At 38.5% G+C, this 12,691-nt stretch overlaps 1 pseudogene; it reads right to left on the bottom strand.

Annotated features, from left to right (window-relative positions):
• Positions 1-7,111: 7,111 nt before the first annotated feature.
• Positions 7,112-8,642, bottom strand: LOC112413509 (heterogeneous nuclear ribonucleoprotein K pseudogene; annotated as a pseudogene).
• Positions 8,643-12,691: the final 4,049 nt, after the last annotated feature.

Below are 12,691 nucleotides of genomic sequence, written 5' to 3'. Positions count from 1 at the left end.
AATGAAAAGACCATGGAAATGGTGGATCTGCTTTCCACAAGTTGTTAAAAGTTGGAAAGAATTTCCCCTAGGATAAACTTTAATCTCCTAGAATTAAGTTTAAGAGTAATTTATTAGAGTACACTATGGGTATTAAACAACTTATTAGAATATCTTTATTTAATGGAGAGTGTGTTAAAGTGGGAAGAACATACACACTATAGGCAAACAGCTCAGTTTCTACTCGTGTGATGATGGTCAAGGTATTTGACTTCCCTGAGCTTTAGTTTCCTCTACCATTGGATGGGAGCAAGGCTTTCCATGTTATTGCTTAAAAGTTTTTGATACAGTTTAGATATCAGATATGCAATGTCAAAACGGTTATTTTTGTTGTGGAAATTTCAAGCTCATTTTAAACTTTAAAACTAAAAAAGTTTTAAACTTGCCTGCTTGTGAAGCCATCCCTGCTTTGTAGAATTCTTCAGGGACTATCTCTTTCAGAGTAAATCCTAATGATACACTCAGGAGTGAACTGACAACACAGAAGACAGGCTGTTTGGTTACATTAGATAACAGTGGATTTTGGAAGCCACCCGGGGATTGTCATTGTAGGCAGGTGGCATGATGTAAGGGTTAAGAGCAGGGCATCTGGAGCCAGCTGTGACCTTGCATAAGTTATGTGTTCTCTCTCTGTCTCAGATTCCTTATCTTAAAATGAACATAATACCATTACCCTTATTTGGTTGTAAGGATCAAAGAAATTAATCTATGTAAAGCAGTTATATTAGTGTTTGGCATGTAGTAGGCACTATATAATTGTTAGGGATGATGATTATGATGATGATGATGATGAGCTGACAAAGAAATTTCTATTGTCTGATTATAGGGCTTTTCCTTTTCATATCTAGTTCAGATATTCAGCTAATGTTCTTTTCAATAAATTAGACCATGTGACAAGCAAGTAAATTAAGAGAAACTTGGGTGACATTTTGGAGAAATCCTTGACTCAGTTGGCAAGTGGGATTTAATATTGAACAAAGAAACTGAGATGTACTGGCGGTGTGGACAGGTCTGTCCTGATTAGTGGAAAGCACAGCCATGAACAACAGGTACAGAAATAGGATTGATAGAAGAGCTAGCATATTTGAGGCAGTTTTAGTGTTAGTTGAGAAACCCCACTGAGAAGAGAGATGAAGGGTCTTTGTTTGCTGTAGCTCTCACTACCCGAAAGGGAAGAACTGGGAAATAAGGTAAAAAGGCTTAAAAACTTCCCTCCATTCCTGAGGGATTCAGTTTCTTCCTTAGCTTTAAGGTCTTGGGTTTTGTGCAATGCCTGTCCTTGAGACCCAGAGAAAACCAAAGCCAGCTGCACTTCTGGAAACAGGCAGTCCTGAGAGGGCGGGGGTGACTCCTGCACAGCTAAGACCTTCACAGAGTAGATGCTCCCATGAGTCTTACAGAACCACAAATCCTCTCCGTGATTGGGAGGCAAGTCAGAAGCCTACATAGGAATTAATGAACCAAGACAAACTTTACAGTGGTGGGCTAAGTCAGAGGCCAGGGTACAGAAAATGGCAGCAGAATTCTAGGAGAGAATCAAATATTTATGGTAATCATTGGTGAATAGAAATGGAAGCAGAGAATATTAGACATGACCTAACCTAATGCAGCCACAATCCATGGCTGCTCTAATTGTGAAGGCTTACATTGAGTCAGGTCTTAGTCTGAAGATATGTTGGTAAATCACTGTAATTTTGCTTAAAAATCTTATTTTCTCCTAAATGTGAAATTGCATGTGAAAACCCATGTATAGTTGTTTACATTATTTATTAATGATTTTCTTTTTTGTTGGATGATACTTAAATAGCTGGAGGAAACATTTTTAAAAAATCCACAGTTAGGTTTTGTGGAGAAAGAACTTGACAACTTGGAAGGACCATCTCAGGTAGGTTAACCCCTGTTATGGGGCAAATTACTCAGGATATCCTTAGGATATGATGGCAATAAGAGGAGTGGGGAAAGCAGCACCCTGTTGAGGAGAACAGTTATCTTCCTTAGATCTATTGTTTTACTTCTGTTCTCTGAAGCACCATCAGAACACCAAGGATAAAAAGTTGTAAGAGTTTTCTCTTCATTGTTGTGGGAATAATGAGTGGGGGCAGCTCACTTTGTGGGTCACCTGGTATGTCTGCTGGTTCAGGTTGGTCCTGCCATCTGTGTGTCTTGAGGTAAAGAGAGGTGTATTCCAATATGGCGGTGCCGATAGTCTATGGCTGAGCCTTGACTCCACTGGCCCTTCCCTTAGATAGGGTTGCTGGCTTGTTTTACTGAACAGAAAAGATCAAGCTCTCATGTTCAAAGAGTAGTACATAAATGTGCCTAGAGTGAGTGAGAACACATGCACACAAATCACTTTATTATGAGGGCCCTTCTTTCCATGGCCAACTGAAAGATTTTTTAAAGATTCCACATATAAGTGATATCATATGATATTTGTCTTTCTCTGTCTGACTTACTTCACTCAGTATGACAATCTCTAGGTCCATTCATGTTGCTGCAAATGGCATTATTTCGTTCTTTCTTATGGCTGAGTAATATTCCATTGTATATACATACCACATTGTCTTTATCCTTGATACTAATACTGATAGACAAATCTGTGAGATACCATGATATTAAAGAGTTAGCCTAGTATATTGCAATTATACACTTAAGTAATATTATTATTTTTTGCTCTTTATGTTGCTGTTATTTTAAGCATAGTTTTACTTATGAGTAAAAGTAGTGGAAACAAATATTTTGAATGACTATTAAATATTCATCATGTATTCTAAAATGAAAAAGGCAGCTATCTATTTGATTATAATTTATACTGTTCTCATGGAAGGAAGCGTACCAAAATGATAACATTGGTAATTATTGGATGTTTATTTGTGGGTTTTTTTTTTATCCTTTCCTCAATTTTCTAGTTTTTCTTAAATGGAAATACATTCCTTTGCCATTGTAAAAACCTAAGTTTATTTATTTGGGGAGGAATGTGAAAAATAAGTCCTAACTTTAGCTGTCTGGAGCAGAACTGATGGAACAAGGGCCTGCATCTGAGAAGGGGTTCTCTGGCTGGAGTGGGGTGGAGTTAACTCCATCTTGGTATAGGTGGAGGCACATTGTATGAAACTTGAATCTCTGGATATTGATTCAATCTTAATGAGAGAAGCCAGAACTTTAGTGCATTTATTTTTTCATGAAGGATTGGAGGAGGTTAAAGGGAAAGAAAGATGCATCTTTCAAAGTCTCTATCCTCAGTGGTCCAGGAGAGATTGTTAGTAGTAGTAAGGAAATATTTTGATGCTTAGTATGTGCCCTACATTCTTAGTCTTGGTGGCAGTTGGTCAAGACATGAGTCCTACTCTTAAATTCTTAGAATAAATTGAAATGTTGCACCTTATAAACTTAAAGCATCTAGTAAGCAAAACAAGAATTATGCACACACACACACACACACACACACACACACACACCACATGCAATAGTGTTTGGACTAAGAAAGAAGGAAGGAAAGAATTGGTGGCTTCAAAACCATAGGGTTGAAAACAGGTGTACTCTGTCTTCTAGGTTACAAGCTAAATGCTTAAGAAGAGTGGAAGATTCATGCTGGAATTATTTTCAATTACAGATATTATGGGAATAATATAGTTTGAAATATAAAATTGTGTTTTTATTTTTTATACTTTCTTGTATGGGGCTGTCCCCTGATTACAGCAGGTATATCTATTGTCTCAGGAAAGATATAAGCAATAATGTTAGGGCAGGAGGACAAAAACAAAAAGTTTACTATTCAAATTTTGGCTAAAAATGAAGTTTTTGACTCCATTGTGAGACACAATGCTAGGATTTCCAAAAGAGAAAGATTTTTCTGAATTCCAAAAATCTGCCTTTTCCATGTCCAGAGTCAAGCCAAGGAGACTTGGGTCACAGAATTTTCCTTAAGCTATAGCCTAGGAAGGGTTGAGGATGTGACCTAAGGAAAGATAAGAGAAACTGGAGGAGGAGGGCACAGATTTCTGTCCAAGGTGTATACGTGCACCGGAGGAGGAGAAACTAGGGTTAAGTGCTCCCTGGGTCCCTTGTATGAAACAAAAATCCCCTCTCCTAGGTCTCAGCCACAAGATGATGGAAATCTGACCAGAGTCCCAGACAATACTTTGCATCCAGTGTAGTCCAGGAGTAGCAGAAGATCAAGAGCAGAGAGAAAGTGATATCTAGATAGATTCACCTGCAAAAGGACCCTAAACCCTATGGCCTGCACAGGGTTTGAATGGGACATTCCAGCATACCTGGTGTTGAGGGAAAAGTGGGAGGTTCCAGAGGACCAATGACCATCAGCAGCCGAGGTGTAAAGACGAAGAGGCTACAGGGCACAGGGCTTCACAGACAGAGGTAGCTGTGTGAGGGTGGGCTTCAGCAGCACATCCAGCAAAGTGCCTACAAAGCCAGGTGGGATCAAGTGTTACCTGGGATGGTAGCCGGGCAGGCAGTCAGTGCTCATCCCGGATCCACTCTTCAGTGGACAGCAGTGCAAGCCTCCCAGGAACAAAAGTAGGCCCACTCCATGATAGTGGAGACTAGTGAAGCCCCAAGTCAGAGACCCATCACTGTGAGGATTCACACTGTCCCCCTGTACCAGTGTGAGGGGGACAGAGGCGAGGACAGAAATACCTGAAAAGAAGGCATGAATCGGCACTTACAGGGATTTTGAACTTCAAATTGGCAGATGTTTTACCCATTGGCTCAGTGGTTCTCAACATTGGCTGTACATTAAAATCACCTGGGAAGCTTTTAAAACTCCTTACAGCCAAGGCCAATTAAATTAGAATCTCTGGAGGTAGGATCCTGGCATTAGTATTTTAAAGAAATCTTCATATGACTAAAAAGTGTAGCTATATTCTAGAACCGCTGCAAGAGGAGAAAGAATCTTGAAGGACTTTTGAAAGAAAGTTATCTTTAATTGGCAAGTTTAGTTTAACTTTAGTTTTCACTCCATTGCTGAAGTTCTTAAATGATCCAAAGCAGATCTTTTCTAAAGAAAATTAAAATAAAAATACCTAAATCTACATGAAAGTAGTTTCATCTCTGATCCACATAATGAAAATGAGCTAATACAACACTGAATGCTTACTATTTGCCATGCATTAGTTCAAGTGTTTTATACCTAATAATTCATTTAATACTCATTACAACCTAGGAAGTAGGCACTGTAAATATTCCTACTTTAGATAAGAAAACAGTCATGGAAGGTAAAGTACCTTTTCCAGTTTCATCCAGTTAGTAAGAGTCAGAGCAAGTATTCTTTCTACAGCCCATTCTCTGTCCCACCAGCTGCTACTTTCTATCACTCAAGAAATAAAATATCTCTTTCTAGGCTCTACCATATGATGGAAATATCCCTGCTCTCAGTATACAAAAATAACTTAAAATTTTCACAACCATTGTGTGGCTTTTTAAAAATGACAACATGTACTTCAATTAGTCTGCATTTGCTTATACCAACATCTATTAAAAGTTTGTCAAGCTTCTGGAAAAAAAATTTCACATATCCTGTCCTGGTCATCATTTTTATTTTTGCTAGTATTTTCCTGCCTTTCAGATTATTAGAATATGCCTCACTAAAGCTACTCTGTTGAACTTCCTTTAATGGCGTCCAACTCAAATGCCAGTGCCTCCTTGAAGCCTTTTCTGATCTAGCGAAGGGCGTATGTCTTTGCTGGATTTACTGTCACAACTCTCTGCTCTTACTTCTTTTATCCCATTCATACACAGCCCATATTATGTAATTATCTAGTATTATTTGCCTTAACACTTCTCCCAACTTTTCTATTTAGTTCTTCTAGTATGTGTTCCGTTGGGTAAGAATTATCTTATTTATCTTCATATCTCTTGAATAATTAACACACTGTCTTATTCATGTTCAAACCATATATTTTAATAAAATGTCATGCAAATGGTCGTGATTCAAATCTAACATATATATGAAAATGGTTCCCCCTCAAAACAATAAATACTACAAATATAGAATCAGAAGAGTTTCAAATGGAAGGTAATTGAATGCAACCTCTAACTAAACAGGAAAAGTCTAAGGTGAATAAGCCAAAGAACTTCTTTCTACTTTTCACTTCTAGAATAACTTGAGGTATATCCAGTTATTTCAAAATTGTGTGTCTCTCAAAATAACACGCTTAGGACTATTTGTCTTAAGTTGCCATATGGGAAAAGACAATTTTAGTTGAAGTTTCTTGTGCTTCCATATTCTCATGACATGTTCTCCTTTTGGATTTCACAGGCAGCATTGTCAAACTTTACCAGACAAATACATATTTTAAAAGATTCTGTGATTAACAGAGGTATGTTGTTTTTCAAAGTTTAAAGGGTTATTTTTATTTATTTATTTATTTTTGAGTATGCGGGCCTCTCACTGTTGTGGTCTCTCCCGTTGCGGAGCACAGGCTCTGGACGTGCAGGCTCAGTGGCAATGGCTCACGGGCCCAGCCGCTCCGCGGCACGTGGGATCTTCCCAGACCGGGGCACGAACCCATGTCCCCTGCATCGGCAGGCAGACTCTCAACCACTGCGCCACCAGGGAAGCCTTAAAGGGTTATCTTTTTAACTGAACTGACATTTGAATTGCTACTGGCAGATTGTTGGGCTTTTGTCTATGAAAATTGTGTTTGGGTTTTTCTTAGGGCACATAAGAACACCTGTTTCCCTGTTTGTGGGATCCAATTCTTTTTTTTTTTTTGAGGTTCACTAAATTTATTTTAAAAATCATAAAACATTTCTTACAAAAGAGCATTACATTCTGCACACTGCTCCGAATAGATGCCAGGGACATATGGACTATCAGTACTTTTCCTCCCTGTCCCACCCTCCCCACAAATATTACAGTGACCACAAAGCAAAGTGTTCGCAGTAATTACATGGGGGGATTTTTTTTTTTAAACCACCAACAATGAGCAAAAATTAAAATTCACTCACTCTGCTGCTGTTGCAAAATTTCAATGTTAGTTTCTGTACACCCTCCCCCAACCCCCAACCCTGTTTGTAAGGAACTAAAACATTATATCTGGTGACAGCAAAGATTTCACTACACCTCAAATGCAGAACACCTATGAAGCAGAGGAATGTTGGCTTTTTAAACAAAAGCAGATTAAAAAAAAAAAAAAGATGCAGGACTCCTTCAGTTCTTCACTAGTCTTAGAAAAACTTTTCAGAATATTGCTTCACACTGTCCTGCAGCAAGTACTGTGCATTCTGTATCTGGGCCTGTGTTCCTGTAATGGTAATGATCCAATCTTTGGACCCTTCTAAAGGCTCATCAATTTTGATCGATGCTCCTGACTCATGACGGATTTGTTTAATCTGCTGACCACCTTTGCCAATAACAGATCGAGCCAGATCTTTGGGAGTAGTTACTTGTGTAGTAATAATAGGTCCACCAAGATCACCATATGAGCCATGACCCCCTGCATAGGAATAATCATATCCAGAGCCACCCTGTGGTTCATAAGCCACCTGTGGCTCTGATGGGCTCCATGTATCTACTACAGAGTCGCAGGTTTCATCAGCACTGAAACCACCCATGCCATCATAATGGTCTCCAGGTCTTCCTCTTCTGTCATAGGCCATTAGATCCCCTCCTCTAGGTGGTGGTGGTGGAGAAGGAGGAAGATTCTGAGCTCTGCCACCACCCCGGCCCCCTCGTCCAGGAGGAGGTGGAGGAGCTCCTCGACGAGGGCTCCTATCATCACAATCTCTTCTGGATGGAAGCATGGGACTCCCACCCTGACCAGGAGGCATTCTGTCAAAACCACCTCTTCCCTGCATGGGAAATCCCACGGGACGTCCACAGCGGTCATCAAACATCATTGTAAAACCACAGTAATCATAGGTTTCGTCATAAAAACCGGGATCATAAGGCTGAGCACGTCCTTTGATGGGAGACTCTGATATAAGATGAAGGATGAGCTTTATGCACTCTACAACCCTATCAGGTTTTCCTCCAATAAGAACCACTCTGTCAGTGGATTGAGGACCACATTCCTGGAAAAGCTTGATTGTTGTCTGAGTGTTCTCTCGAATTTCTTTGATTTTAGCACCTTTGACTCCAATAATTCCTCCAGCCAGACTCTGATGAATCAACAATCTCAACTCGCAAAGTCGCGTCCTTTATAGTGTTGGTAATTTAAGCATTCCACAGCATCAGATTCCAGCGGGAGCTGGCTGGTTGCAGTGGGTGATGGCAACTGCAGGCCCTCTTTCAAGGTAGGGATGATTTTCTTCAGAATTTCTCCAATTGTTTCAATATCAGCACTGATATTCAGTGTGCGTTCGGGGCCACTGTTGTCTGGGACTGAAACACTGGCATTGTGGTCTGTACGGAGAGCCTTAATATTCTTGCCTCCTTTTCCAATTGCTGCCCCAGCATTCTTGCTCTGAAGCAGAATGTGTAATTCAACCATCTCATCAGTGTTTCTAGATCTTTAAAAGCGTGCTCGTCTTCCATATCTTCAGCAGGGCGTTTACCAAATTCGCCATTGGTTTCGGTGTTGGGAAAGGTTTCCTCTGGCTGTTCCATTTCCATTGTCTTGTATTAAAGGAACACACCAATCAGTTATTAAATATATCCTTGCAGGGAAGAACTGAAGTGGTCTGGCCGGGACCAACTGACACCCTAGTGCTGCAGTAGCCCAAATCCGAAAGGAGATGGCCCCAATTCTTTTTGATTTCATATTTTCTGGATATTTGCACCTCAAAGAAGTAACAAGAGGATACATGTTTTCCTTTTCTTTCTTTTATGTTGTGGCCTTTGAAAGTAATGCTAAAGCATATCAAGCTTAAGAGTAATTTCCCTGGATTGTTTTTCTTTCTCTTTTTTTAGTGGATAAACTGATATTGAACCAATTGGCATTGAATTGACTGGGAAATAACACATTTCAAATTTAATATCTACATGAAGTGACAGGTATTTGGTAAAAAGATAGATCAATAGCCCAAAGGTCAAAATTTTCCTTATGACCTATGGTACAGACCAAGAATAAATTATTTTAACTTCTGTAAATCTCCACATCACTTTAAACATTTTAAATCTTCTTCTGCATTCTTCTTGTACTATTGATGTGCCTTTCAGAGATAACTATGCTAAAAATGTTTGAGAAGTATTTGCTAACTCTCTGAGGAGAGCAAGGGCTCAATGGTATGTTTTGAATTCTAGTTCAACCACTTTATGATAAGGAGTTTTCTTTATTCACAATTGAGTTCTGCCTGTTGAAGGTAGAGTTCAGCTGTTTACATACTAACATGCAGCAATTATGATGAAACAAAATTCATTCTAGAACTCTGTCATAACTATGGCAACCAGAATTAAATCCTCTTAGAAATACAAAAAGCCACCCCAGCAGGATAGAGTAAATATTATCTCTTATTGATTTACGAAGGTTCCAGATGATGAAAAGTGGTTAATTTATTTCTGTCATGAAACACATTTCTTAAGGCTTCTTTTTATTGATAGAGCCATTGTCTATTTAAATAATGTCAGCCAGATATCATCAATTTTTACATCTTTTTTTCAATCACTTTTGCCTTCCTTACAAGAAGCTAACATCCTTTCCATTATTTTCTGTATTTTACTTAGGAGTGAAAAGAAGAAAGTTCGACTAAAGGACCATTTCTGATTATGTTTGGCTAAAATCTGGCTTGACCAAAGATTGTTAGTATAAATGGGTTGCATATTTATTTTGCAAGAGAATTAGTTGGTTTTGATATTTACCTGCATTTGGACAAAACCTACAACTCTCTTGGCTTCAGGTGGCTGGTGCTTGCAGTGGGATTTGTTGGAAAAGGAAAATTAAACTTTTGGTAATGTTTTCTGTAAGTAGACTAATTTAAAATTCAATTCAAGTAATAATGTGAGGCTAAAATGGAACAGCATTATGTAGCAAGATTAGAGTTTTCGTGTCCCAGAGGGTTTGGTGTACAGGTGTCAGTGGGGTTCTGCATGCAAAATGCCAGCAGGTACTGTACCCACTTCTGCTTTTTCCCTAAAATCAACTCAATACCTTGTGTCTTGATTAAAATGAAAAGGTCACTGTAGGTTTTTTTCTTCCAAAATACTGACAAGAGTCATAAGAATGGAGCATCTGCAAACCAGGGTGTAGGAGGTAAGACACATACCATGGCATTGGTCTCAAGATTTTTGGAGCTTCATGTTTCATTATTTTGTGTTTTATTATAAATATTTTCCTATGATTGTTTCTAGTTGCGTGGAAATGATGTGGTGGTGTTAGGAAATGTGTTTTCTCAAACAAAAGTGCTCAGTCATGGAAACAAAGCCAAAAATTATGAGACTTTGAAAACTCTTAAGACATTTAACTAATTTTCTACTCTCATGTTCCCTTAACTTCTAAAATGACTGAACTGTAAGGTTGCACTTTTAGGTGTGTTATATATCTTAAGAATTAGGGTCTATTTATCTTGTCTAATCTGCCTTATTTATGACTAGTTTTTTTTCCTGTTACTATAGGTATTGAAATTCCTGAAATAAATTATAGTCAATCTAAGCATTTGCCCAAGACAGAAAATAATCGAAGAACCACAGCCTTATGTTATTTTGGTCCTGATGCTGCATTCTCTAAAGTTCTTGAGTTTTACCTGGGCCTCCATCCATCGTGTCAAAGCAGTCTCTGAAATGCCATTGCAGTCTGATCCTTTCTGCCTGCAGTTCTGAAGATCACAGAGCTCCAAAATTTTATAGGCCTTTTTATTACTTTTCACAGCATCCCCATGTCAGGTTGACATTCTGCTTCAAATCACAAGATATGAGAATTGGAGGGGATTTCAGCGATCGCCTAGTCTAAGCTGTTCATTTTGCAGATAAGAAATTGAAGCTCAGAGAGGTGAAGTGAATTGCTCAAGGTCACACAGCTCATTAACAGCACAGCTGCTCTTCTAATCCTAATCTGGAGCTCTTTCCATCAAACCTCACAACCTCAGGTTTTCTCTTATGTCCAGAGGAAGTCACTTCTGCTCTGCCTTTTAGCAGGTGAGCCCACAGACGGAAGGTAGAATCACCCATTCCCAAACTAGTGCTCCAACCATTACTGCCCATTATATATCTTCTCAGTTTTAAAGGAAAAAAAAAAAAACCGAGCCTGCACATTCTGCTTTTATATTCATTATCTACTCTGTGCCTGTTAGTTGCTCCCGGTTTTGGGGAACGCTTTTACTGATTAACTTGGTCTCTGCGATATAAAACGGTGAAATGCATTATCTTGGGTAAATGTGATGTTATTAATGTGTTTTATTCTAGTTATGGGTCATTATTTCCGATAGATGTAATTGTCCCACTACTGAGACCTAGCAGGTGGTCTCACTAGAAGTTATAACAGTATTCTTAATGGTCTGGTAAGAATGTCATTTGCAGGGCAGCAAGGGCAGAAAGAAATTGGTCCCAGAGCTAGCTTGCTTCTGTACTCATTCCCAAGCTTGAGCAAGCAAAAGTAAATACATATTTTCTTACTGATCAGCTGGGTATTTTTCCTGCCTATCTATTTTCAGTAAAAGTCATGAGGACCCATGTCTATTTATTTCCTATTTACTGCCTCCCCTTCCCCAATAATAGTACTAATGACCCTGCAACGCTTTGCTTTTCTAATTCTTGGAGGAGACAGGTCATATTTTCTCCTGCGGGGAACCAACACCCATTCAAGTAATAAGATATGATTAAATCCACCTGACCAGGCCAAAAACAGAGGCCACTGGGAAGCAGGAATCAAGTAACAATTTTTCCATTAGAGGTAGCTGACTCTTGAGAGAAGGTGATTTCAGTATGATGAGAGAAATAGAAATTGTATATTTAAATGTTAATACCTTAGTATATGTAAGAGGCATGCTTGCTAGAAATCATTAAATAATTATGTACTCTTAAAGATATATTATTAAATAATAGTACATCTTACAATCAATGGCATTTTCGGTTCAATAAAATATAGCATTTAGCCATTATTTCATAGAACTAAATATATCTAGAGCCAGGAGATTTGGAGAACTACTATAGTCTAGCTTCCTAACTTTGTATTTGAGAAAGTACGGCTCAAAGAAACTAAATGAGTTGCCCTTGATTACACAGCACTCTGGTACATGAAGGTGACAAGCCAGGTTTTAGAGGTCACTGCTGATGACTGTTCTGAACCTGGATTATATAGTTATCACAACATACTATCATTTTTCTCCATAGTGAAATTCCTTCTGTCTTCTAATATATAAGAAAATGTGTGATCTAAAGAAGTAAAGTGATAAAGTGGTTCTTATATTTAGGGACCTCCCAGGAAGCATAAAGACGTGGCTTTCCAACAAGAGATTGTAAGTTCTTGGAGAGATGGTGGCAGTTTCTTAATATTTCAGGAAATATTATTTTGGGGAAGACAAGGATAATATTTCTTTAACATCTAGAGAATTCCAGATAAGCAACAGGGGCAATAATCAGTGGCCCTGAGAATAAAATAATGTAGTTTAACGTCTTTTCCACATTGCTATCTACTATTTATTAGTATTATTATGGACATTCCTGTGTTTTTTTAACCTTTGCGTTCATCAAAATTCCTCCTGCTTTTTCCCTTTTTAATAGTGATTTTAATTTTTATCAAAACAATGCACTATATAT

Source organism: Neophocaena asiaeorientalis, unplaced genomic scaffold (genome assembly GCF_003031525.2).
Source record: "Neophocaena asiaeorientalis asiaeorientalis breed wild unplaced genomic scaffold, Neophocaena_asiaeorientalis_V1.1 scaffold271, whole genome shotgun sequence".
In the NCBI taxonomy this organism is placed as follows: Eukaryota; Metazoa; Chordata; class Mammalia; order Artiodactyla; family Phocoenidae; genus Neophocaena; species Neophocaena asiaeorientalis.
This window is presented reverse-complemented; position numbering and strand designations above follow the sequence as displayed.